This window comes from Mustela nigripes, chromosome 18 (assembly GCF_022355385.1).
Source record: "Mustela nigripes isolate SB6536 chromosome 18, MUSNIG.SB6536, whole genome shotgun sequence".
Lineage (NCBI taxonomy): Eukaryota > Metazoa > Chordata > Mammalia > Carnivora > Mustelidae > Mustela > Mustela nigripes.
Genome location: NC_081574.1, coordinates 8,125,357 through 8,148,267, shown reverse-complemented (window position 1 = coordinate 8,148,267; position 22,911 = coordinate 8,125,357). Strand labels below are relative to the sequence as shown.

General features: G+C 39.1%; 1 protein-coding gene across 2 annotated transcripts in view; it reads right to left on the bottom strand.

The window, feature by feature from the left end:
• The window catches only part of NEIL3 (nei like DNA glycosylase 3), an 86,323-nt gene that overhangs the window by 61,381 nt on the left and 2,031 nt on the right, over positions 1-22,911 (bottom strand). The window lies entirely within an intron of this gene.

Genomic DNA, 22,911 nt, shown 5'->3' with positions numbered 1-22,911 from the left:
AAATATCTCCTGATGCCTTGAAAAATGTGGTTTTGGACTGGGTTTTGGACTGGGTCCCACTTACATGCAGATTATTTGTTTGATAACTACAGTACAGTACTAAAAATGTATCTTCTCTTCCTTATGATTTTCTTAATAATATTTTCTTTGCTCTAACTTACTTTAAGAATACAGCATATAGGGCGCCTGGGTGGCTCAGTGGGTTAAAGCCTCTGCCTTCGGCTCAGGTCATGATCCCAGGGTCCTGGGATCGAGTCCCACATCAAGCTCTCTGCTCAGCAGGGAGCCTGCTTCTCTGTCTCTCTCTGACTGCCTCTCTGCCTACTTGTGATCTCTCTCTGTCAAAAAGAAAAAAAAAGAATACAGCATATAATACAGAGAATATACAAAATATGTGTTAATCAACTATTTATGATATTTAAGGTTTCTCATCAACAGTAGGCTATTAGTAGTTAAGTTTTGGGGAAGTCAAAAGATACATAGTGAACCCTCTTACACTGTTGGTGGGAATGCAAGTTAGTGTAGCCACTTTGGAAAACAGTGTGGAGTTCCTCAAAAAATTAAAACTAGAACTATCCTTTGACCTTGTAATTGTACTATTGGCTATTTACCCAAAGATACAGATGTAGTGAAAAGAAGGGCCATATGTACCCCAATGATCATAGCAGCAATGGCCACAATCACCAAACTGTGGAAAGAACCAAGATGCCCTTCAACAGATGAATGGATAAAGAAGATGTGGTCCATGTAATCAATGGAATATTATGCCTCCATCAGAAAGGATGAATACCCAACTTTTGTAGCAACATGGACAGGACTGGAGGAGATTCTTCTGAGTGAAATAAGTCAAGCAGAGAGAGTCAATTATCATATGGTTTCACTTACTTGTGGCCATAAGGAATAACACAGAAGGCATTAGGAGAAGGAGAGGAGAAGCCATCACATTCTGATCCCCTGCAAGAAGAAAGGGAAAGGTCCAGACACCTTTCCCACAAGGCTTTGTCTTGTACTGAGAAAGGGTGCTTTCCCCCAGATAAATCTGCCTATAGTATCTCATTGGCCGGAACTGGGTAACCTAGCCTTTCCCAAGCTCCAAAGGTACTTGGGGGAAGTGAAGATATTTACATAATAAACTGGAGACATTGATGTTTTAAGGAGGGAAGGGAGAAAAGGTAGTGGCAAGTGATGAGCGCTTTCTGCCATGAGCCTCTTGTAGAAAAGATGACAGAAAAACAGGGACGTGCACCTCCATTCTTCTTGTCCCGTTTATTTCTGTAGCCTTTCCCCTATTTTCTCCTAATCAATACCTTATTTGAAAATAAAGACTCTCTCGACCTTACCTCAGATAGTGAGTTAAAGCAACGTCCAAGCTACATCCGTAAGCTGATGGCTTTCTGACACAAATAGCTCAACAACCATTTCCCCCCACCTTGGGGAAATCGAGTATCCCAAAGATAGAGCACTGAAGAGGAACAAAAAATGGAAATCAGCTTTGAGGGCAGAAATTGAAAGTTTGTTTCATGACAGGCAGTCAGCATTTTATTGGGGTCACAAAACATGCAATTTCCTGTCTTCTTGAAGGCCTCCCCTTCTTAAAACACTGCCCTGTAACCCGGTGTGTGAAGAGGAACGCCATCAGGGCCGAGGAGGCAACAGCTTCCCTGTCCTAAGTGCACGACTTTTCGCTAATGGCTCCAGACACTGCTTGCGGGGCCTGGTCCCATTCATCATTGTCATAATCAACATCCCATATTTTTGAGTGTCCATGGGGGTATGACATTGTACTGTGCATAATGTTTACTGTCCTATTTCTGCTTCCAAATTGTTAGCGAGATTTCGTTCACACTTAGCTCATCTCCGATTACAAGCACCACTGTCCGCTGCTGCCGACTACCTACAGCTTTTTATACTGTGCGTGTTCCCCAGAGGAATCTGGTGAGAAAGTGACACCACCACTTTTTCGGTCTGTTTTTTCATCATTAATGGATTTCCTCAACATGCCCATTAGTAGGTACTGTTTTCTTGATCATGAGACTCCGCAAGGACATCGCTGAGTTCAAGGTTTGCCAGAAACTTCAAGATTTGGAGGAAAAAGAAAAGGCTCCTATTTACCAGTTTTGGGGACAGCAGTCTGTGTTTGATATTGCATTCTTAAGTTATCCTGCCAGAGGGATAATTAGCACACATACTTTGTAGAGGAAGTCAGGGATGCTGAAAAAATTTAGGTTAGCTGTCCAAAGTCCAAAGAGCTGGTAAAAGATCGAAACTAAACTTGCATGTGGGTCCTTCCTTAATTATCTTTCAGCTACAGTAAGCGTACTGTCCTTTGAGAACTGTCATCGTATTTCACCGAGAGGTCCCGAAACCCAACCCTCATTGGTGAATTCAGTTTCACCTAAAGGACCCACACCTGCCAGAGACATGAGTGGGCACCGTGCGTGAGGAAGAGCAGATGCTTTCCTAAGGCAAGAGAAGGTACTTAAATGCATCAGGGTTTAGGATTAAGGTTTATTATTTTCTTCAAGGTATATTACATACCATGCTCTTTTAATGTAGAGGAACTAAAATTACATGATATTCTCGTTTAATGTGGTTTATTTCTCCATACATACTTATGTCACTATTTTGCTTCCTTACTCTAGAAGCGAGTTCTCCATCGTCATGACAGATCTTCTAATGGTCTATCCTCGCTCAGAACGCTTCTTTTTTCTTTTGGCATTTTCTAGTGTGACGCTACATTGGACATGTGCTTTCTTCCTGTTGTTCAAGGGCTTTTGAGATTTTCAGCCTTGTTGTCCTCTGGCATTATTTTGGAGGGCCGCTACCTGCACATCTATTTCCTGAGTAGGTTTCAGAATCCTGCATTTCCCCTCGGCATTTCACGATTGCAGAAGGCTTTTCTGTAGTGTGTTTATCTTCTCTGAGTCTATACTCAAGCCTGATTCTCCAGCTCGCTTCAATGACAATTCAGTAAGAACCTGAATGTTTGCACATTGTGACTGCTACAGAATCTTACTGTGCCTTCTGGTTCATAGGTGCCGTGAATTTCTTTATTCCTAATAATTCTGCCTGTAATGATTTTAAGCTTCATTATAACTTTGAAAAGGAATCTTGAAAATCTTTTTTGCATGTTTTCTTCTTTACAGTATTTATTGCAAAGAGTTACTCAACCTTCGAACTGTTCTTTAGCAATGAAAAATGTTTCTGTCACAGACCAAAGCCCACAGATGTAGCACTCATCTCCAGTTTCCTATACGATGCTCTCTGGCCTTTAACCCACATTTCCACCTGGTACCTTGAGATACACAACATGTTCGTAACTTTGCAAAGCATTTTCCATTAGCCTCCCACTGTCTTGATATTCAGGCACTGATGACAAGGACAATTATTTAGTAATGTACTATTTTGCTGCCTGTACTTCCCCCTATAATTACATGGTTAGTAGGAAAAAAAAAAGATCAGCTATGTAATAAAACCTAACAGAGACTAAAATAAAATATAAAAGCAGATTTAAATGTATTTTTGAAAGATAAAGACCAAGTGGAGGAGAAGAGGCTTGCATAAAAAAAAAAAAAAAAGAAAGAAAACAAAACTAAATGTAAAGAAAAAGTAAAATATCAACAGCTGTCTATAATATACACGGAAATTAAACTTCACGTTCTTTGTATATTTTAAAATCATATAATCATACCATTTTTACCCACTTGAAAGAAAATCAGCATGCATTAGAATTAACCACAAGGAAGGACTGAGTCGATCCTGAACAAGGTAGCCGGAGATAGTCAAAACTGCCCATCTCAAAATGAAAAGAAAGGGAAGGACCCAGAAAGGCTCCCCTGAGTTGGACACAGAAGAAGACAGAGACGGAGGCCCAGGTTGAGTGAAGAAACCTGTTGATATCAAAAGAGGACAAGAAAGAAGGGGCTTAGGCTGAGTATAAATATATAAAACTGACCATGGATATATAATATATTATGAAAAAAAGAAGAACTATTCCATTCACCGTTGATTCTGGTCACATGAATGTAATTAATAAAGCATGCCATGGAAATTATGTTATATCACATACTCTTATTATCACTCAAAATATGTGTAATTCATATACTGATGGCGGGTTGCAGAGAAGATCGTTTGTGAATCAAAACAAGGCAGGTAAAGACAGGGTGCTTGGGTGGCTCATGGATAAGCATCAATTCTTGATTTCAGCTCAGATCACGATCTCAGGGTTGTGAGATCGAGCCCTGCGTTAGGCTCTGCACTCAGTGGAATCTGCTTGAGATTCTCTCCTTCTCCCTCTGCTGCTCCCCCTTCTCTTTCTCTCTAATAAATAAATACATCTATTAAAAAAACCAAATAATCAGGTAAAGACAATCAACCCATTTCTTCACAATTTGGGGAATTCTTGCACTGGCATTAGGAAGGTTTATTTTTCTATTTTACATCAATTTCTTTTGTGATTTAAGTTTATTTCTTTTTGTATTATTTTTCCATCAATATAAATATCTGTTTACTTCTTTTCATTCTACTCCATGACACTCCAAACACTCAATGACAATTAAATTTCCCTTTCCTTTCACATTTTGATTCTTCAAGCCTCCTTCTAGTATCTCCTAAAAAAAAAAAAAAAAAAAAAAAGCCTCCCATCAACAAGGATTTTATATGTCAAATAGTGGCTGTGGGAAGGACCAGCCACATTCTGCGTAAGCAGAAGAGTCTCAAGGGAGGAGAGCCTCTACTCAGAAATAGATCCCTCACACAGGCTATCAGTTAGACATCCATTTGTGCATAAATACTTCCTTTTAAAAATAGAATAATTCTAAAAATATTTGATTATATTTGTACTCAGTATAAATTCCTTTAATCAGAACATTACTGGCCCTCCGGCTCCCACAGATTTTTCCTGTTGTTCTCCCAGTTAGAACACAGGGTAACCTGAATGGATGGAGATCCTGTGAAGCTTGCCTGACGGGAAACCGTTCAGAAGTCATTCTGAGAGAAATAGCCTCATGACCCTCATTCTCCAGGGAACCCCATCAATACCTGGAATGTATTTTGTTGGACTTTCCATAGTCTTTGCCTTGTATCTTGCCTCCCTCCAAGACCTCCCCTCCTCAAACCTCGGGAGCTGGTTGTCCATAGCCCAGTCACTCATGAAGAGTTGTTCCTGGTCTTGGGGAAAATATGGTAGGATATTGATGGGTTTGCTCTCAGGGTGTGTGAGCGTCAGTCACACAGCCTGAGAACTTCCTTCAGATAGCATGGCAGTTAGAGGAAGCCAGGACCCTCACTCCCTGGGGATCCCAAATCCCTGTCACGCTGAATGGTGTAGACTTGAGGACAGCTGGGCACTCAAAAGTAAGTTGTGTCACAGAGTCAGGAAAAGAGAAAGGAAACCTGAGGGTCTAAGAAAGGCTCTAGTGGTGATGAGGACAATGGACAATGAGTGGGCACCTTGAAAACACTGGGACTCTCCAGAGGTGAAGTGTGGCAGAGGAAATGAAGAACTTGGTGAAACAGGTGAAAGGTTTTAGAAAGACAGAAAGTTCATAAAGAAGGGTTTTGTTGTTGTTGTTTTTAAGACCCTGCAATTTGAACCTAAAGCATTTGGAGACAATTGAAATGGGACTGGAAATTACTATCTTCAAGGTAAAATATTTAGCAGACAACCTCAGAGGAGAAATTATATGAAATGAACATGTATTGGCATTCAAATAGGAGTTGGCAATCTTTTTCTGTAAAGTTTCGGATAGTAAATATTTTAGATTTTGCAGGCTCTGAAGCAAAACTGAGGACAGTAGTAGGTATTTACATGAGAGAAAACAAATTTCCACAAATTTTATATTGATAAGATTCAAAATGTAATAATGATAATTCAGATCACTTTTAAAAATACAGGTCTACGGGACGCCTGGGTGGCTCAGTTGGTTAAGCGGCTGCCTTCGGCTCAGGTCATGATCCCAGCGTCCTGGGATCGAGTCCCACATCGGGCTCCTTGCTCGGCAGGGAGCCTGCTTCTCCCTCTGCCTCTAGCCTGCCACTCTGTCTGCCTGTGCTTGCGCTCTGTATCTCTCTCTCTCTCTCTAACAAATAAATAAAAATCTTAAAAAATAAAATAAAATAAATAAATAAAAATATAGATCTACTAATGAGAAGAATGGAATTATCTTTTGGGGGATAATATTTTGCTTAACTGAGGTTCACACTTAGTTTTTGCAATCATCAAAATCAATTGCAGATTCACCCTTAAATTTGATCCATAATTAAACTTGAAGTATTTCATCTTTGAAGATATCTTTTCACACAGGGAGGTATGGCCAGACACCAGTGTTCGTTTAGGAGTATATTTATCAGCTGGGAGGCATATAGAAAATATAACATTCTATTATCCCCTTGATATTTGATTTCCATATGTCATTACATGGCATATTAGTAACTACCAAAGGAAGATTAGGTGGAAACCCGTCAATCACACAGTTAATTGAATTTTGAAATACGAAGGTCCCCCCCCCCCTGCATTTTGATGAAGGTCTGAAAAGCGCTACTGGAAATATATGGTTTGAACTTGGAAAATATAGTTACTGCAAATTTGTGTAGGAATGGAGATCTTGTTTTGTTTTGTTTTGTTTTTAATGTTAAATAGTACATGACACATACAAGGGAGGTTTCCCACTATTCTGTTTCAAACAATATTAGTTGTCATAGAAATGACTTTACTGTAGTGAAAGTGTTGCATCTAAATCCACTTTTACCTTGTAATTTTGTGTTGAATTCATTAAGAAAAGTTACTAAGTCGGCACTAAAAGCTAATTTTAGCGGTAGTTAAGGGTAGTACTTGCAACCACTTGAAAATATAAAAGCCACGCTTGGCCTGTGGGCTCTACAGAAACAGGCAGTGACGGGGCGCCTGGGTGGCTCAATGGGTTAAAGCCTCTGCCTTCAGCTCGGGTCATGATCCCAGTGTCCTGGGATCGAGCCCTGCATCGGGCTCTCTGCTCAGCAGGGAGCCTGCTTCCTCCTCTCTCTCTGCCCTGCCTCTCTGGCTACTTGTAGATCTCTGTCAGGTAAATTAATAAAATCTTTAAAAAAAAGAAAGAAAGAAAGAAAGAAAGAAAGAAAGAAAGAAAGAAAGAAAGAAAGAAAGAAAGAGGCAGTGGAGGGGATTCGGTCAGGGGCCTTGGTTTGCAAGCTCTGAACTACACCAATAGAACCTCTGGAGTCTGACTCCCTAGATTTGAATTCTGGCCATACTCACTTAGGACCTCCATGATTTGGGGCTAATTACATGATGTCTCTGACGCTCTAGGAGAGGGTAAGAATTCCCCACTTCATAGAGTTGAAAGGATGAAACAAAGGGAGGGCGTGGAATAATGTATAAACAATTAGTAAGTAGTTTTCAATAGTAAAATAGAAACTTCCCATAATGGTATAAACGGATCAAAGATTCAGCCATGTAAGATGAGGCGGGGCAGAGCAGGCAGGGGGCAAGCCAAGGAGACGGACCCGTGCCAGCCCACTGGGGAGGATATGTGCCCATCACCGACCATCTTCCATCTGCATTCTGGTTATTACTGAGGCATTTTGCTGTATTAGAATGACTGCAAATGCTTTATGACTATTGCCATCATGATCATCTCTTTTCAAGTTCTTTTAGCACCTTACGAGATAGTATTCATACCACTTTACAGACAAGGAAGTTCCGCTTCTCCTCCTTGGCCATGATCAACAAATTCAGCTTCCCCAGTTCTGTGCTGTGTCCTGACTCAACGTGTTCTACCTTTTTCCAGAGTAACCACAGGTAGAGAGCAGAGCATGGCTTTTGCTTTTCCTTGGACCTTGGAACAGACTTTAAAGGTTTTACAAGTCTTTATATATGACCCAACTGTGTGCCTATCTCCTGATCCTAAAAAATTGGAGGTGTGCCTTCTTTATTTCTGAATGTATAGAGATGATTACTGAATGTACAGAGATGCTACATTCATGTAGCAAATGAATGAATGAAGATTGTTATAAAAATGTGGTGTTTCATTATTATTCTTCATGAAGAACAGCACCCTTCGGTCATTTCTTTCATTGTGCTCACTATTTTCACATTCTTTTCTATATTATGATATTTATTTATAAACTAAAAGAGACCTTTTATGGAAAGAACACACAGATTGACATGTGTTCCTGTTCAGATCACAAATTCACCATTCAAAAGCTATGTAAATTTATGCAAAAATTTCACTTCTCTGTTCATTTTCTGATCTAAAAGCTATCTTTAGGATCAAATTTAATTTTGAAATTCCATAATAGTTTTTTAAAACAGGAAGTTTAACGTTGGTAATGGGTTCTGTATTATACATTTTTTTTTTGAAAAATAACTTCTAGGATTTAAATGAGGACTTAACAATGCCTCAGCTCTACATTGTTTTAGGAGATGAATGGCATCCTTTTATTTTTTGGTAGAAATACTTAAAGAAAACATATTTGGCATATGATGACTAACTTTTGTTAAGTCTCCTTGAATTTATTTTTAATACACCATAACAGCAGTCTAACTTGATGCATACCTGAAATTCTGCATTGGTTTTTTAAAGCCATATTCAAACATAACCAGCATCAATAATTTTATTCAATAAACCAGCATCTTAACTGTGGCTTTATACTAATATCAGTAACCCAAACTGAAAAGGACTGATCAGGCCCGGCGGGAGAAACCAAGCTAATTTCTCTATCACCTCCTAGGTATTTGCTTTATCTGAGAGACCTCATATATTTAAAAAAAAAAAAAAAAAAAAAAAAAAAAACACCTCTCATTGGGTTCATATATGCATTTTTCTCTTCATGAGCTCAATGTTGAGTAATTTTGATATTTATCACTGGAAATGGACTCGGTTTTGCTATACACCTGCAACTTCCATCTTTCTTCTGATGACAGTAACCAGCATGTAGCAATTGCTTTAGTTTTCCAGGACTTCTGCTTTCCTAAGGCAGGACTATGGGTAGATTGTCTTCTTCCTGTGGTGTTCCCAGCCCCTAGCTTAGAGCCTGACACATAATGCCTGACTCAAATAAATGAGAGCATGGATGAAAGCATGATCACGTTTGAAGCTCATGGCATTATCCCCATTAGACAGATGAGGAAAGAAAGGATCAGACAGGTTAATTAAGGAATATTTTACAAGGTCACCGGAAAGATAAAGTGGTAGCGCTAAGACTAAAACCCTATCTTCTGACTGAAGAGCCATTATCTTTTCAATTACTCCAGGCTGCCTCTATTCACAAATCATTAAAGCTGTGCAGGTTTTTCGAGCTGACCTGTCTTGTCACGTTTCTTTCAGAAGATTGTATTATGAATACTTCATACACTGTCTCTAGCAGTTTTATGATGTTTAGGATCGTAAAACAGCCATAAACTTCCTCAGCACAAAAACACCAGGAAGGCCAACTGAGAAACTTGCCACAAACTTTTACTGTGCATCTGTAGAGAATTAGGGTCCCCGTAAACATTCTGGGGCGCTCCCCAGGGAGTTTGGCGGGCTACGATTTCCCACAACTGTTCAGAAGTTCCAAGAAGTTAGCAACATTTTTGTGCTGCTTAGGCAAGTATGTTATCCACAGGCTCTAATTTCTAAGGTCCAAGGAAAAGAAATGGTCGTGGAAACTTCCTCTGGGGGCTTTGTTGGGTAGAAAGCATGCTCTTTCATCCCAAACAAACCATTTCTAAGAAAGCAACAATTTTGTTGACTACATTTAAAGATAGAAAGCGCGGTTCCCAAATGCAATTTCAGTTTTCCAAAGGACAATTTTATTCTTTTCAGAAATGCCTTGGTGATTTTTTGTTGTTGTTGTTTTGTTCCGTTTTGCTTAGAAGCACCGCTTAGATGCTCCTCTTTAGTCAACATGAAAAGGAAAGAAAAGAACAAGCAACCCAATGATCCTCTGGTGGCCTCGAGGCAGTGGATGGAGAATGTCTCTCAAATACAAACAGGTACTCTAGGTGACACTGGTGAAGACATTTCAAATCAGGCTAAAAAACTCTCCAAACGCAGCCCCAGTCAGATTGACTCAGATTAAATGTTTTCTTTTCTTTTTTTTTTCTTTCCTAAGAGATGTTTATTTTCTGTAGTATTTTTAAGAAATCCCTCTAGAAGTTCTGAAATCTCAGTAATAAGATGTTAATATCTTACATTAAGAACTGGCTTACATTTACTTACAGTGGCCAATCTTGGCTTCTATTACATTCAGCATATGAACTTTTTTCTTTTGACAAATTATTATTTTAATTTGTCAAAAGGTAATTACTAAGGTAATTATTAAAATTACTGATTCCACACTTCCTAAATCTGTGCTATCAGCCCTCAGTATGCGTGTGTGTGTGTGTGCGTGTGTGTTTATTTTTTTAGAGAGAAAATTAATAGGAATTTAGCACCAGGACCAGCAACTCAATCAGTATTTCTGGACATTTGTTTACTGTTTTGATCATGGAGGAGAGGAAAAAGAATTTTCCCTCTACCCTTTAGAGTTCTTAGCTGAGACTTCCCCATCATAAAAGATGCCTTAACAAAAGTAAAACAAATAGGCATCTGATTGACACGTACACCTCAAATACGCACGGGAGCTGCCAAGGAAAATGAGCAATGTTCTGAGGTGGTTTGGAAATCAGCCTTCGGCACCATACTAAGAGAGAAAGGGAAGCGGAAGCAGGCCTCTCAGGGGGCAGGAAATGGTTTTTAGGAAAGATGAATGGGCCCTTGGAAGAACAGATGGGGGGTGTGATAGTTTGTGACAAAGTGTATCTGGGTGTGGGGTTGACTTCTAGGCTCCTCTCCTGTGACAAGAATCACTCTTCCCTGGTTGATGATGCTCCCAGCAGAGGGATTTATGACACGTGGTTCTCTCTGGAGGATCTGTATTAAGGCAGATAAAGGAGTTCAGAGAAAGCCTCTCCCTGTTTTGTTGCTTCTCACTGCTTTCAGCTCAAAATAATCAATATGCCAACGTGGCACATTTTGGGGTGATATATTCTGCTACACTTTACCTGCTTTGCGTCTTTCCTATATTCCTTGTAGGTAGGACATAAATGCTTCAAATATGGGTAATTCCTTAGGAAGTACGATTTCCCCAGTTTAATTAATAAGTTCATAACTGATTTTGAGATTATTTTTATCTATGTAAAATTTATATTCTAAAGAATATTCACTTTAGGGAAATGAAGATAGGTTTAAATTTGAGGTTTGTTTATCTGGGACATCTTACTAGATTAGGAACTTTATTAATGGCTACAGTCTATCATTTATAATTGTATCCTCAAAACTTAGTTGATGACTGACAATATCAAACCCTTGGTAAATTCTGTTAACTAACTGAATGAAAGACAATTAAACCATGCACACCATGTGTCCATCCAGGGGTCAGCACACTAGAGTCAAATCTGGCCTGTGGCCTGTTCTTGTATGCCCTACAAGCTAAGAATGCTTTTTCACATTTTTAAAGGTCTTGTAAAAATAACAATGAAGCATATGTGACAGAGACTATATGACCCACAAAGCCTAAAATATTTACTATTTGCAGACCCATCTTTACTTTTAAATATATACTTTTTAAAAATATATATATTCTTTGGTCAGAACTCAGACCAATTTGTAGAGTGAGGCTACCCAGGGAGGTAGACCCTGGAAACTGCCTATTCAAAGTCATTCTCCTTTACTCTTGTTAACAGAACTCCTATTCTGTTTGGCTTACATTGTACCTACCTCTAGGGATGAAATGTGGTAGGTCGAAGCCTGTCTCAGCCATTCCATTTGTTTTTACCAGTGACTTGTCTGCATAGACATATAAATAAGTCTTGGAAGATGAAACTGAAGGGGAAAGTCCAGAAAGCTATCTGGGGAGGGTTTTATTCCTCTTTTAAAAGGAAACATATAGAAAGGAATATACAAGTGTGTTCCCACTTTGTTCCTTGGGAACTTGGTTATGTGCAGACATATTCTGGATCTTTGGCAGTCTTCTTTTCACCACGAAGGGAAGACCAAACCGTTGATAGCTGTGCTGATGTTATCACTGACGGGCTAAGTGATAACAGAGTGCTGATGCTATCACTGACGTCAGTGCTAACTAAGATGTTATCACCGCCGGGCTGCTGGACTGACCTCTGAACCACCTACGTTCAGTCTTCTCACATGGTATAAGATCGTGGCTTTATGGTTTAGCCATTGTTAACTGTGCACTCTGCTTCCTGCTGCCAAAATATCCTAACTGATCCCCTTCAAGTTTTAAATCTGTTATGATAATGAGCTAGATTAAGTTATTAAGTTTGTTTGGCATGAGGAGCTTTTTCAAATGACTTGGAGTCATGAATGAAATGATGATATTATCCAGACAAGGACTGATGTAACCTGGTATTGCATAATCTTGGAAGTAACCATTTAATCCTAGATTTGTATGAGAAATGTAGCCATTTGGAGAGCAGAGTAGATTCAACAGTGGAAAATAATTTAATTTTCCCATCCGATTAAGAAGTAGCTATGTGTGTAAAGAAGTTTGTGAGTGTTTATGTGTTTTTGTGCATGTTCTGTGTGAAGACAGAATGCATGCACCACACTCTATCAGCTATGGTTCAGAAGACAACAGACTAGGGATTCAGAGGGGAAAAGCCATTGACCTCTCAATAAAGATGTTACAAATCCATGAGGTGAAGTTCACGCTCTTGAATTTCATTAAGAACCCCCAAGTTCTCCCCTCAATGCCTGTTTAAGAATGGATAAAATGGATAAAAATACATTATGATAATAACAATGTTAAGATAATAATCTTACCCTATTTCTTTGTTCTGACATCCCAACTTGGCAACTGCATTTTGAGGCCACGAAGGAATTCTCGTGGGGATCACAGGCACAGAGTAATGCTTTTCAGACTTCTAGAAGCTCTGCATTAGCTCTGTTAATTACTGTAATCCTGCGACAAACTAACATTCATTTAGTTTCCTGAAACTTTTCAATTAACTTTCGATTGAGATTTTTTTCTCAGTTGTTGCATATCTTATTTATCTATTATATCTGCGTATGTATCTATGAATAATACTTTGGATGGGCATTCCATCTCTGGCTTGTATTACCTTCTGGTACTGGTTAGATCACCTATAAAATTTTATGCTATTTCTGTCCATTTTTGCAAAATTCTATTATTATTATTTCTATTTCTGTCCATTATTGCAAAATTCTAACTACCTGGTAGGGGTCCATACTTTCTGAATTTGTAAAGACACAACTTTACAAAGTTGCTCCCCACTAAGCTGCTTTCATAAAACAAATTGAGAATGGAAAACCTACTTATCTAAAAGAAGAAAGGGGTACATTTCCTACAATAAAATTCTAATGTAATAGTGCTTTACAGTATAAAGTGCCCTCATATTAGTTACGGTATCCTCATAAAAACTCCAAGAAGTCAAGGTATTGTTTTTTGTGCCCATCTGATAGTTAAAAAACAGAGGCTCATAAAGTTTAAGAGATTTGCTCACGTCACTGTCCTGCAAAGAAATGGATTCTGACTCTAAACCCAGATCTCCTAATTCTACTCTCTCCCAGAAGGAGGCCATTCTAACCGTTTTTTGGTTTTTGTTTGTTTAGTTCTGGCATCACCACCATTTTTTTGAATTGCTTTTGGAAATAATTACATTTTGAAATTGCAATTTTGTCAGAGGTAGCCCATTAATTAGGCTGGCTGACATCTAACATTCTCAGTGAACTGAGCGAGCCTATTTAAAAATGCGTCTATCAATTTCTCTTTTAAAAACAGAGGAAAAGTAGTTCACCACATATTAGGAATGAACAGAAATAATTTGGAAATGTTTGAATACTGTGTATCAGGTTAGTGTAGTACATACAGCTACAGACTCCATGGGTATAACGTGACAAATGTCAATGTCAGTTGAAGACTGAGCGTGAAGGTCCCCAGTCAATTTACGATGCGATCTTCTTTGGCTTGTGTTCTCACCAGATGACAGAATTCTGCTCATAAAGTCAGTGATAGCATCAGCCTTTATTGGTGGGCCACAAATGTGCACCGTTCATTCCTTTAAATTAACCTCAAGACTCCAGTTTACATGGCAGAGCTGGGCTCCCTAATTATTTTCACAAAACTACTGATGTGCCCAGAAACAAAGGAAGAGAGAAGATATGAGGTGTTAGAACCATGGCTGACTCTCACACAAACAGGCATGGGTACTAGAAAATATAACAAATCACTGGTTTTTAATTAAAAAAAGAGACACTTGTCCATATTAAATTTTTGTTGAAGGTGTTATAGTTAATTCTAGAGATGTCTCAGGGGCTAATTCATTTTGTACACTTGTCGATAAATCTATATATTTTAGAATGTGTTAAAAATATGTCTTAAGGTAATATTTTTCATCTCTACAATGTATGTGAAAAATTATTCTTTTTATCCTCTGAGGACAGCTACGACTGGGAATTGAATTCTCTGTTACTCACATGCTGGCCTTGGCAGAGAAAGGCCAGGATTATCTTAGAATCATGGCTTCATTATTGAGATAAAATAGGAGATAAAATGAGGAGACTTTACTGCTCTTTATATAATTAAATGCAATCATTATTATGAAAAATTTTCTGCACAGCTGTTAGGCTGGAACAAAATTTGCATTATCAGTAATCCCTTTATGTCTTTGACATGATTCATAACTTCTCACATATTCCCTGGTCTGAAAATGAAATAGAATTTGAAACCTTCCACAGGTAAATATTGCATATTTGTTGTCCTACTATCGATTCTATAGCTTGTTTCTTAATTCAGTGCACATTCCAATGGTTAAATTGCCAAACTGGGACAAGTTATCCTCTTAGTGGCTCGCAGATGAAGGGTTGAATGGCCAAGCAGGTCATAAAATTGGCGACATGGTTTAGTCTCAGACTTGAAGACACTAAGGTAAGGGTCTTCAAAGAGGCTGTTCATTAGGCCACTCTGATGTCATAAGGTGTATGTTAGAGTGGAGGTTATGTTATGCACCAAATGGGGACCTGGCTAGGTCCATGGTTAGGAACCTGGAGATTGAGGTATTATCAGACCTACTTGACTGTATCTGACAAAACTTCTCCAATATATTTACCAGTATTGCAAATATATTTAATTTCCTTTGATTGTCTAAATCTCCAGTGACTCTGAGTGTAGGCAGGAAAGATAAAGGTACAGTGCACTGGGGACCTTAAAACCCCATATATCAGTCCAAACTCAGAAATAAGTCCATCCATGCTCAGACCTAAAAGGTCTGTGAATTTCCTTTTCCAGTCTCATGCGAAGTGGCCCTAGCCCTTTTTGGAAAAGATTAGCAATCTCAGTCTCTTTTCTTCAGAGATTCTTACTCCTTATTTGAGGGACCCTTGGTCTTGAGAAATGATTTATGTCAAGGAATTACATGGAGTGGTCTTCTGCGGGCTCTATAATGTCACAGTCAGGCTTCTGCTGATAACACTAGCATGTGTTTGTTTGTCTCAATCAAGTTAAACTCTCATAGTCAGCCTGACTTTAGTCCAAGAGATACCATGGTTAATTAACAACTACTACAGCTCCCTCTAGGGCGATTTATTCTGATGACCTTTCTGTCCCGGCTGCCTGTTTTTAAAACCACGAGCACCTTGTTTCCTGCAGTTCACTGCTTAGTCTTTCCCAGTGTGGGACACAACCATCCACATGGAAATCAGGGAACTTATTTCTGCGATAAGATTTTCCACCTTCTTGCCTAGCCTCCTACTAGAAACAGCCATCATTATAGCATCTTTCAAGGTGCGGTGAAAACCTTTTAATAAAAATCCATATTTAAAAATACTTCATTTGGAAATAATTTCCAATTTACAGCAAAGGCACAAAAGCGAGCATCTGCAGAGATCAACAATATGCCCCTCCCCGGGTTCCTTTGTCGTGAACAATGTGCCCTATTTGCTCTCTCATTTGGATTTGGTCTCAACATTTGGGAGTACGTTGCATATCCCTTGGTCCTTTACTGCTAAATGACTTATTTTCTAAGAAGAAAGACGTATTCTCATGTAACAGCTGTATGGTTCTTACCTTTAGTAAATTCAACATTAATTCGATAATTTTGTTTCATCTGCCATCCATATTCTAATCTCGTCACACCAACCCAATAATGCCCTTTACTGAATTTGCTTGTTCTCCAGTATAAATACTCTAGGATTCGGTATGGCACTTAGTGGTTAAGTCTTTTTAGGCTCATTTAATCTGGTACATTTCTAAGACTTTTGTCTTTTGTTACATTAGACTTTACGCAGAATACAATCCTAACCCCCTTTTCAAAAAACAGAATACAGTGTTCCTCTCTTTCAGTTTGTTTGATTCCTCATTTTTAGACTGAGGTTACGTATTCCCAGCCAGAGTATGACACACAGGATACTGTGATGATGTCCCCCTCAGGGTATTAAATGGATAATAGGTGTTAGAACACAAGGTCTATCCACATCTTTATCACCCTGTCAAAGTATTGTCATTTCTCCATTGAGTAGTTAACTATTTTGCCCTTTGCATTTAAGAAATGATTAGAAGGATAATTGAAGATCAGACTAATATTTTGCACCTTATCGGAATCTATCCCCCTAGTTCTAGCATCCATTGATGATTATACTTGGTATAATGATCATATTGATATAGTTGGCTTGATCTATTGTTATATTTCTTTTTCCCTTGTTAGCCTGTCTTAGAACCATTCTCATACAAATTCCTTAGCTTTCTGCTACTTACATATGAGCCAAATCTTGGATCTATTTTGATATGTAATATAATGCCTTCCATGTTAGCCTCTGTATTTGTCTCCCTGGGACAAGCTGCAAGCCAACTCCTGTCAAATGGATACTGTCTACGAGGCCCAGTACAGGCAGGGCTGGGGAAGGGTACTGCCATCCTTTGAGAGAGGAAGGTATCGCAGGGTCCCCAAACAACTCTGGTTTGTCTCATCAGACGGAAGGAAGAACTGTTTCCGCTGGTAAAGAGATAGTCTCTGGTCTTTGGGGATATAGAGTAGTTGGGTTCATCTGAATTCACCAAACTGTCTTCAGAATTCTACCTTCTCTTAATAAACACTCAAGCTTTGACACAAGAGACACGAAGATTTCCATTCAATTTATGTTTGATTTAGACAATTAAAGGAACTGACTGCTTTCTGGCTTGACATGTCAGTGTTGCGGCTGCAAGAGATCATGCTAGAGGTTCCTTAATTTCCTAACCATGTCTCCTGCTGAGAACTTAAAACCCAGAGGTCCTATTTTTTCCGCTCTCCTTGAAACTCTCCAGTGGCACGAGAAACAGCTAGAGGTCTGTATTCTTCCTTATCGCCACCATCGTCCATCACAGCAATCACCTGATCTGCCCAGACGCCCCCTTAGTAGGCACTTTATTTCAAGAGGCTAAATAAGTCACTGCGCATGCGCCGGTGGTTTCCAGTTTGGGGGGAGCTTTCGGGAACTCTCCTTCTTCACTCCCAGACAGGCCTGGCTACTTCTAGTAGTAGACTAGAAGGACTCAATGTAAACGCAGGATTTAGTCTAATTTTTTTTTTTTTTTAAGAGGAAGAGATGAAAGACAGACTCACAGGCTTCCATTAAGGAAAACTGGAGGGATGGATGCCAGTCCAGCGCCGGAAATGACGTCTCCGAGGAGACCAGCTCCGCAGGGCGCCCTGCGCTGACGTCACCGGAAGTGAGCGCGGCGCAGGATCCGGGCTTCCGTACTGTACTAAGGGTCAATGCCACTGCTGCCTCTGATCGGACTCCCCATCAAAACGAATCCAATAGGAAATAGGACAGTTAACAAGGCAGAAAATCTCCAAATTTCCATGACCTCGTTAGCCAGGAAAACATCAAAAGGAACGAGAAAATGTCCTCTGCCTCGTTTGCACTCCGCAAACCCCATTCCAGAGCCTTTAATCCGAGGCGCCTTCTTTGCATCCAGAACCAGCGCTGCGACGGGTAAATGCTATTTTCAGCTTTTCCAATTCTCAATGAAACGGTGAAATCTAGTTTGAACAAGACACCCACGAGATTTAGCGTGGTTCACCGGTGAGAACTGCCGCACTTAGACTCAGGTGCAATCAACCCCATTTATCTATTTTTAATGAGAGCTGTAAGCAGTAAATACTTGACTCAGATCTCACACTGTGTACTTATAAATCATACTTCACGAAACTCATAAAATGGATGATTCTGGCTTCCTTGGGCTGAAGTCTATGACACTTATTTTCCGCCTTTATTTAATATTCTTAAATCATGAAAATAAATAGCATCTAGCTTCTGACTGTAGTGATTTTGATATTTAGTCTTATATTTAATGCATTTTTCTTTCCTAATAAAGCTTTGATATATTAAAGTTAATTAAACAGTAATTGCATATGACTCATTAACATATCCACAGCTTGGGCGCAGCAAGAACAAGCTGATTTTTTAACAAAATGGTATGGAAGATCCAGTCCACCCCCACCCCGAGTAAAGGAGAGTCTTACCTTCTCACTGAGGTGACGGGGTTAAATGGAGTGTGTTAAGCGTATGTCATAGTCTTAGCTGCTAACTAACAGAATGTCGAGTTAAGTGTATTTGTTGATACAGTTGTGAGCATACCTTTTTATGTTGTTGCTGTTATCCGTGACTGCGTTTTTAACTGAAGTAGAAAATCATAGGAAAAAGAAATGAAAACTATAACTGTAGGCTAATTGGCTTTGAAGCTTTGGGGATTCATTTTATTGTGGAAGAGTCCACTGAAAGGCAAATGCTGGTGCACAGCATGAAAAGTATTGACCACACGGTAACCACAGGAGAAAGCTCAGCCGGCTTGCGATGCTGTCTGATTAAGAGGTGCATATACATAAGCCAACTTTCCTTGTGTTTGTTTTATTTATACTTGTTTAGCTCTTCGAGGCCAGGACTTACTCATTACTTGAAATTCAATGAAAGGGGAAAAAAGACGAAGATGAGAGAAAAGAACTTCTTAAAAAATACCTTTCTTTTTATTTGAGATCTTCTTTGAAGGTTTCCATTTTGTGGTAAATTATTTTGTTGCATTTCACATTTTAACTTATGCTTGCAAACTTTTACTAGTTAACAGAGTAACCTTTGTAATTCTGGACTAAGCATATGTGTTCTCCAAACTTTGATATGAGAAGGATCTCCTCCATCAGGGAATAGAGAAAATAAGGCGGTATGTAAGAGCCAAGTTTCCAATTATTAGCTGGAATTTTGTTTAGGAGAAGCTGACGCTTAAGAACGCCTTCCCAAGGCAAAACTCTCCGGCTGCTCTGAAGTCGTCAGCTTCTGTTCAGGGGCCAATATAACATGTTCCCTTCTTATCAAGTAAATCTAGAAGTTTCACTCCATTCTCCACATTTCTCTGAATGATGTAGATTAATCTTTGGTGGAAGGGATAACCTTAAGAGATAGATGGCACAAAATTTTAAATGTCATTTCACATGGTATTTTTCTAATTGACTGAAAATACCTATTTCTGATATCACCGCAATCAGAATATGACCCGACTATACACCGGTTCAGAATATGACACATACACAAATATCACTGAAGCAAAGCAGAAGAGATATCTGATTGTTGTTATACTAGAATGCAGGTCTACAGAGCAGAGAACTACAACCTGTGCTTCTAATAAGATGAAGCTACAGAATCACGAGAACCAAACGTGATTATTTGAATCTTGATATTAGCATTGAAAACCAATGCTTCAGTTAAGGTGGTGCAAAGATGCTGCTGGGTTGCATATTCGAAAGGACAAGTATCCAGAGGAAACACTCATGCAAGGCTTTAACAAGCATAAAGGATGTGGAAGAGCAGAAAGAAATCACAGGCAATCACGAATCATGACAAGGCTCACACATCTCTAGGCACAGTCCATCAAGATCTTTCCTCAGCCACAGAAGATGTACTTCCTCTCCGGATACAAAGCACCTTGATACATGTGAGGTATTTTGGTGTCTGGAGAGTCCAAGCTCAAGTGTACCAAAGGACTTTCATAGGCCTGCATCATACAGGCGAAGTAGGGTGGATAGCGGTTAAACCAGGTGCAATTATCCATCTGTGCGCACTTTGCAAACTGTACGGACACACATAACCAAGCCCCCACCTCTACTATTTTTGAATTTTTACATCTGTTGCCCTGATTTGCAATGTATCTGTGTTTCTGGATTCCTGATTCCTCATCTGACTGTCATTCTCAAAATTGTTTATTCCCCTGACCCTTTTCTCCTCCTGGCGATTGCCCTAGTGCAGCGATTTGGAAGAGAAAGTAAGAAGATTAAAGACATTAAACTATCTACATCTTTTCTGACTGGAAGATTGTCTTTTATATTACAGTGTTTGGTGATACATTTGAAGGTTTAAGTTGAGAGGATGGGACTTTCTGGGTAAAGAATTTAAATGACTTATTTGGGATGGAGGCAATAGAATAAATTGCCTTATATAGTATTTATACGTAGGGCATTCATTGTAAATTTATCAGTCATACATGAGAATAGCTTTGGGTTACATGGCATTCGTAGTGACAATATTCTATCTGTATTTCTTATTTTTATATTTACATTACTTGAGAAAACCTAAGAGATGTTATTGGTAATATAAGAGCTCTTAACTTAAAATAGAGCTAGTCTGTCCACCACGTGCCACACAGAACACGTGTAATTACATTTCATCGTAATGTCATGAAGGTCACCTGGGTTGCAACAAGATTTTCTCATGACTGGCCCTTAACACTCCCCTATGGCATGTATGGTTGGTTCTCATCTACTTGCCTGTCTCACAAAAGCTGATTTGACTGTGCCTGTTGACTGATGGTGTTTCTCAAAGTTGCCAGGAAGAACATAGTTGGCATTTTCATTTTGCCTGATGTCCTGATGAGGTTCAGTATCTCCCAAGTGTTTTCTATAGAGATCAATTCTGGGAATAAAGACTTTCTTGGTTCATCAGGAGGCATAAGACAAGAAGAACAATAACAAAATTAACACTGAGTACTCACCATGTGTCAAAGGCATCAACTATATAACTTACTTATTTCAACCCTTAACAGTTTTATGAGATAATAACTGTTGTTATCACCATTTTACAGATGTGGAAACTAAAGCATAGAAAGGGTTAGTAATTTTCCAAATTGCACACAGTAGGAAAAGTGTGAACTGATATTTAGGCAGATATATTGGTGAGATCCCAGAGTTCACACAAGATGAAACAAAGCAAGAAAAGCCACAGTAACAATGATTTTAAAAGTTCTTAAACCGTGGTTCTCTATATACATTTGTTCATGGAATGTGCCTTATGAATAATATCCATTAACATGGATGTTAACATAACACCATTACAATGGTGTACACTTTGGGAAATGATTCATTTGATTTGGTGAGGCTCTCTACGTGGTACCTGCAGATCCCAGCGATGCTCTCAAGTTGCAGACTTGCTCAGGGGACCTCGAATGAACAGGTTTGAAGGTTTCCAGGGTAAGGGATAGGGTTCAAGATATCTCATCACATTTACTTTAGAAATCTGCCAAGAGTTCAAGATAAGCCCCCTGAATTCTCATTCAAACTAATAACATGTTCCATAAAGGCAGGAAGGTTTGCTTATGTTGTTCTCTTCTTTATCCCCGAGAGTTAGCATAATGCCTAGACCATAGCAGGTACCCAAAAGAAGATGAATAAATGAATTAAATAACTACCACAGATCATAACTTTACTGTGTACCAGATTTTTTCCTAAACTCTGGAGTACAGAAGAGACCAGCAAAGTAGAATGGAAAGTGATGTCAAATGTCCATCACAGGAGTCCCCTGTCCCTCTTAGCTCTCATCCTCACTGTTACTCAACAATGCTCAGGAAAATTAAGATCCATGCTCCACACAGCTAGAACAGTTCTTTCATTTGGCATACAGTTTTCTACAAGGACAAGGAAAAGATTTTCATTAATTAATTTAGATAGTGAATATTTTTTCAAAAGAGTTATTTATTTGAGAAAGAGAGAGAGCCTGCAAGTGGGGGGGGGGGGCAGAGGGAGAGAGAGAATCTCAAGCAGACTCCCAACTGTGGGGGGAGCCCAATGAGGGGCTCCATCACACAACCCTGAGATCATGACCCAAGCCCAAACCAAGAGTTGGACACTTAACCAACTGAACTACCCAGACACCCCAGTAGTGAATATTTTTTGAGGGCTTATTATTTGGTAGCTATTAGATACACAATAACAAAGAAAGACCATGTAATACTTACATAGTAATTACTGTGCACTTTTTGTACTTGATATATACACATATATTTCACACACACACACACACACACACACACACACACACAAACATATACTTACTGAACCTTCTATACATTTACATATGATAAAATGAAGTCTGCAAAGCCAAAGCTGTAACTGGCACAGCTTGGATCAAGAACCTACAAAGACGTTCTTTAGAAGCCATGTTATTAACCCGTAAGCTATGGTCCTTACTCCAACTTTAGTTGAAATGAAAGACACATAATCACACAATGCTTATCAAAATTTACAAATATGAATTGGATGGCTACATGTAGAAGAATGAAACTCGACCATTTTCTTACCGTACACAAAATAAACTTGAAATGGATAAAAGACCTCAACATGAGCCAGGAATCTATCAAAATCCTAGAGGAGAACATAGGCAGTAATCTATTTGACATCGGTCACAGCAACTTCTTTCAAGACATGTCTCCAAAGGCAAAGGAAACAAAAGTAAAAATGAACTTCTGGGACTTCATCATCTGCACAGTAAAGGAAACAATCAACAAAACAAAGAAGCAACCCACAGAGTGGGAGAAGGTATTTGCAAATGACACTACAGACAAAGGGCTGATGTCCAAGATCTATAAAGAACTCCTCAAACTCAACACACATGA